The sequence below is a fragment of the Lampetra fluviatilis genome, chromosome 59, assembly GCF_964198595.1.
Source record: "Lampetra fluviatilis chromosome 59, kcLamFluv1.1, whole genome shotgun sequence".
Classification (NCBI taxonomy): Eukaryota; Metazoa; Chordata; class Hyperoartia; order Petromyzontiformes; family Petromyzontidae; genus Lampetra; species Lampetra fluviatilis.
Window position 1 is genome coordinate 4,846,578 of NC_136333.1, and position 6,036 is coordinate 4,852,613.

A 6,036-nucleotide genomic window follows, 5' to 3' on the forward strand; every position below is an offset into this window, starting at 1 on the left:
GGTCCAGAACCCGCAACACAATTTCATATTGAAGTGTATACGAAACTTCATACCGAAGCTTTGGTTCGAAAGGGTGGCAGCGGTGTCCAATACATCGCGACCCACCAGAAAGTTGTGACCAACAATTTACCCCCTTGCACTACACCGTACACATGTCAAGCATTCCTCGGAGGCCGTGAACTTTGTAAGCGTTGCTATTATTTTTTTTATTTTTAAGTTGGGGATTTTTATTTGCCGTATTTGTTGTTCGCTCGCAATGTCAGCTTGGGGCGGCGGTGTGGGTGGCGCAGCGTGAACACCAGAGCCTCGCGGCAAGATCGTCACGTGTTTAACACGTGAGAGGAGGCTTTCGCGACAAATATCATCCTTAATAGAGTTTTTTTGGGTTAGATCGCGTAAATATATAAATGTGTCGTTAAAACCCGCCACCACCCGACACAGCCAACTAGTAAGGGTTGTCACGTAAACAGAACGTGCCAATTCGTCACTAGTACAGCACTAGTGTGTAGTGTAGTGTTTGTGTAGTGTTTAGTAGTGTATAGTGTAGTGCATAGTGTAGTGTATAGTAGTGTATAGTGTAGTGTAGTGCATAGTAGTGTATAGTGTAGTGTATAGTAGTGTATAGTGTAGTGTATAGTGTAGTGTATAGTGTAGTGTATAGTAGTGGATAGTGTAGTGTATAGTAGTGTGTAGTGTAGTGTATAGTGTATAGTAGTGTGTAGTGTAGTGTATAGTGTAGTGTATAGTAGTGGATAGTGTAGTGTATAGTAGTGTATAGTGTAGTGTATAGTGTAGTGTATAGTAGTGTATAATGTAGTGTATAGTGTAGTGTATAGTAGTGGATAGTGTAGTGTATAGTAGTGTATAGTGTAGTGTATAGTGTAGTGCATAGTAGTGTATAGTGTAGTGTATAGTGTAGTATACTAGTACAGCACACCGGTGTGTGTTGGAGAGCCAAGCCACAACATTTACAATCTGAGTACGACGTGCAAAGGCGCAGAAGTGTGGTCAACACATCTACGCCTCTATATAAGGAACGAAACAGTAAGACTTCTCCACAAATCTGGCTGTTGCCTGATGAAGCTAGTTGTAATTACTGGCGAAACGTCGTACTCAGATTGTAAACGTTGTGGCTTGGCTCTCCAACACACCGGTTAGTGCTGTACTAGTATACTACACTATATACTACACTACTATACACTAAATTTCGATTTAAAGCTTTCGTGACTGCAGGGATTCATCTTCTTGGTTCTTTCGGTAAAGTCACGATATACTACTATACACTACATGATACGCTATACAATATATTACACTATACACTACACTACTATACACAATACACTACATTATACACTAGTGCTGTCCTAGTATACTACACTACAATACACTATACACTACACTATACACTACAATACACTACACTAGTGCTGTACCAGTGACGAATTGGCACGTTCTGTTTACGTGACAACCCTTACTAGTTGGCTGTGTCGGGTGGTGGCGGGTTTTAACGACACATTTATATATTTACGCGATCTAACCCAAAAATCTCTATTATGGATTGTTACTGGTGTTGGCCGTGAGCGGGGTTCGTAGCGCAGCGCGCTAACCGCCCCACCACCGCTCCCCACTTGCACCGCAGACACGACGTGACACAACACCACGTGGCGTTATCCACAGCTCTGCTCATACAATCATGAACCAGTGGTGGGGTGTCTATCCGTGTGGAGTTTTGTTGTGTTCTCGCTTCCCCTGTCCTGCAATGAAAAAAAATGTTTTAATCTTTATTGGCTAAACTTCCCAAATTACCTTAAAGTTTTAGATTTGAAGCTTTCGTGACTGCAAGGATTCGTACTCTTAGTTCTTTCGGTGAAGTCACGTAGGTTAAAAATTTAAATAAAAATTATTATTATTTTATTAATTTTAATTTAATTTTTTTACCTACGTGACTTTACCGAAAGAACTAAGAGTATGGACCTTAAAGTTACTTAATTGGGATTCCACATCGCAGCGTTGTCCCCCTTGCTACCGAAACACCCGGCAGGACCCGCCCGTAGAAGACTCCGTGAGACCTGCCGAAGATCTCCTGGATCATCCAAACAACAACAATCGCGTTCTTTCTGACTTGTCCTGAGATCCACAACAAAAAATCCCCTCTCGATCCACGCATTGGCCACCGCTGATCATTACAGGATCATGCTTAGGAGAGTATATGTACGGATTTTACTGTGCGTTGAACTTCTTTCGCACCGTACTTCGCCAACCGTGCTAATCATAGGTGCGGGGGAAGGACAACAAACTCAGCACAAAAAAGCAGTTCTAAAGAAATGAGTTTCAATCGAGATTTATAAGTGCATAGCTCCAGTGGCTTCGTAATATCCAAATAATAAGTATAGTGCCCCCACCCCACAGCCACCAATCGTTACAGACAGACTGACTGACAGAGCAAACGCGTTCACGCTTTGAACCTTAGGTGGACCGCGTAAAAAAAATTTAACCGAATCGCAACCCGGAATCGCGGCAATTCATCGACGGTTCGACCGCGACGACGTTCGTATGCTACTGCGTGATGAACCTCATCCGCACCGTCACGTATCCAACCGTGCGAATCAGAGGTTGCGGTTCGTAGCTGCGGGTGACCGCACGCTCCGCTGCTGGACGGGGTACAGGGGTCCCCTTTGCTGTCCTTGCCTTAGAGGCGATTACAGGCATAGGATGACAAAGGGAAGCCCTCCAACCGTAGACAGTCCTCTCTCGCGCCTCTGTTTCGCGAGACCCTGGGTGGGCGGATTTGGTGGATCGCGTACGGATGGGCGACTTCGATCGATCTCCGGCTCCAGCAGCCAGCGGCGGTGCGCATCGCGATGTCGACCGGCGATCTGTCGACGGTGGCGTCCTTGACGCACCCACCTGCCAGGGCGACGAGGTGGTGCGTTGCGGTAGGGGGTACAGCAAGTGGGTTACTTGGCGGGGCTCGCTGCGCCGCAAGGGATTGAGTGCCCTGTGCTGGTCCGCGGTCATGGGTTTTCTCCCGGAATTTCGGTCCGACCTGTGGTACGCGAAGACACTCGGGCAAAGCAAAATCACCGCAAAGCATCGCAAGCGGAAAGGCCTCTAGTCGTGGTGGTCAACTTTGTCGGCTTTGTGAGCCAAGAAAGGCTTTGATGTTTAACTACAGGTGTTATGCATTTTTTTGTTAATTATAATTTGGACCGCTACTTAAAACCACCTTCTAACACCTTACATTACTGATTTGTTAATCATCATTGGAACCTCATTTGCCAGTAAAAATATGATAATTGTTTTTTTATCCTTCTATCTGGCAACAAAACTGACACCTTTTTACAAGGAGTCATGTTTGCATAGACCACAATACCTGCAGTCATAATGCAAATCATGTTTAAATTTTGTTAATCATGTTTAATTTTTAAATCCTTTATATTAAGTTTGCTTGCTTGCTTAGGACCGTGCAAATCTTTCGGTCGTTTTTAACCCACTTCCCGTGATCCAATCGAGCTGACATTTTGCACACAGACTCGTTGTGCGTGACAATGCATTTTCGTGAAAAAAATATTTCAAAAATGTTACACTGTTTAGGGAAATTTTTTTAAATATTTAATTACCAATTGTTTAATGCTGCCAGACAATCTTCTGACCCATAGGTGGCAGCCATCTCAAGCCAGAGGACGAGAGGACTCTAGCCGCCCGGATGCCACGCATATAAAGGATTTATAGTGAAAAACTTTGTTTTTACGGGTTTACTTGTTATGTCTCTTGTAAAAAAACGGCATCTACCGCCCTACTCATACACTTTCAATCTCTCACATTTTACAACCCATGGTCAATCCACTGCTGAACGAGGACTTCCCCACGCCAGTCGTGGAGATTGCTTTGACCATACCTCACCAAGATGGTTCTTGAGGGTTGCTGAATTGGGTGAGGGGGTGGGAGCTGCAGGACTGACTCAGGTATCACTTGCCACTGATGTTAACCGTGGCCAGGAATCGATCTCAGCTCACCGGCTTCGTAGGACCGTGCGTCAACCGCTATGCCGCCGCTCCGCTCCACACACATTGTCAAAAACGAACCTCAACACGAGATTTAATGAATTGAGCGCTGCTTTCTATGCTGGATTTAACAGCAAAAACAAAGCAGCCAACCATTAAAACGTTTCTCGTCTAAGATTGAGACTTCATTTAGGGTAGAGTATTTTTTTGTTGTTGTCCATGTGTGATTAGCGTTAGGGGTAGGGGTCAGGGTTACGCATTTAAACTTTGGGAGGGAAATCACGAGGTTAGGATCAGCGTCGTTATGGTTACAGACACAGCACGCATCAGCGAGCGATATCATCACGGACCAACACTCGCCGTTCGCTCGCAGCCCTCGTCTTTAAACCTTACCAAAGCATCCACCGCGTCGGTGTCGAGCGTCCAGCCGCTTCATCGCTTTTTGACCCGTCGGAGTGAGCTCGCCCGTTTCGACCTCCACCAAATCTCATCCCCTGGGGTTCCACTACGTCTCAAATCCTCCTCCTGGCTGCATTTTGGAAAATAAAATCGAAGAAAGTGCAGAATCTCATCGTAATAATTATTATGAAAATCATCTGATCAGAAGTGGAACTCGACTCTACCGAAGTCGGCGGCGCTACGACGTCTTTACGGAGTTGTACCGCCGCGCCGTTCGGGGCACGGTGTCCGACGTTTCGCTCCGCACCCGCCGCGGCGGGAGAGAGCGAATTCAGCGGCGACCACCGAGCTCTCGACGCTGGCAGTGCCCTGGCAGGAATGGGCCTCTCCTTTATAAGTGCCCTCGAGTGAGGCTCATATGATCGTCATGTGAGACGTCTGTCTTTAGACAAAGCGAGGCAGTCTCATGACTCGGGGGGGGCTGGGGGCTGGGGGTTGGGGGCTGGGTGAAAAAAAAATAACTCCTTCCACATAATCCTTCTTTCATCCCAACGGCCGATTATGGTCAATTAGTGAGAGGGCCCATTTGCCAAGGGGCTTATTATATTATTAATATAATAGTTTGAAAAGTGAAACAAATAAATTTGACACCCTCCTCTCTCCGTGCGGGCGGATTGTCTCTTCATGGGGTGGCGTTCGCGTTTTTAATTTTACGCGCACGAGGCCCCCGAGTTTCCACCTTCGCGGCATAAAAAAAAAGTAAATTTTCTTGGTTCTTTCGGTAAAGTCACGTAGAATGGAAATAATAAATTAATTTTAAAAAACATAATAAAATTGTCTTTTAAAATTGTAATTTATAATGTTTTATTTTTATTATTTTATTATTTCCATTCTACGTGACTTTACCGAAAGAACCAAGAAGATGAATCACTGCAGTCACGAAAGCTTTAAATCGAAAAAATGCATTGTTTGTTTGTTATTCTTGGTTCTTTCGGTAAAGTCACGTAGAAGGGAAATAATTAAATATATTGATATTTTTTAATATATTTTTATTATTTTACTATTTCCCTTCTACGTGACTTTACCGAAAGAACCAAGAAGATGAATCCCTGCAGTCACGAAAGCTTTAAGTCGAAATAGAGGTTATTGTTTGTTTGTTGTTTGTTTACTTGGCAGAAGTCTCACGCGGACTGTTGTCGGGAATTCGGGACGGTCGTCGGCCCCCCCACCTCCCCCCCTCCCCCCCCCCCACCTTTTCCGCCGGTGGCTCCGTGCCCGGCGCGTCGGTCTCCCAAGTACGTCGCCCTGAACCGCAGACCCATGATGCCGCCACCCCGGGGGAGAGTCATTAGTGCGGACAAAAGTTCAGATGCGATCGGGAGATGCCAAAAGCCGACCCGAAGGCCGCGTTTTGTAAAGGCCAGAGAACGATCAGCGCCGTGAGAACGATTTTATTACTTAAGGGCGCTTTATACATTTCAATTATTAATTATTCGAGTCGTTATAGATTTGAAGCTTTCGTGACTGCAAGGATTCATACTCTTAGTTCTTTCGGTAAAGTCACGATACGTTCCATTCATTGGCTACCACATTCTGATAAGCTCCCCCCCCGTCTCCTCCCCCTTAACTTGTA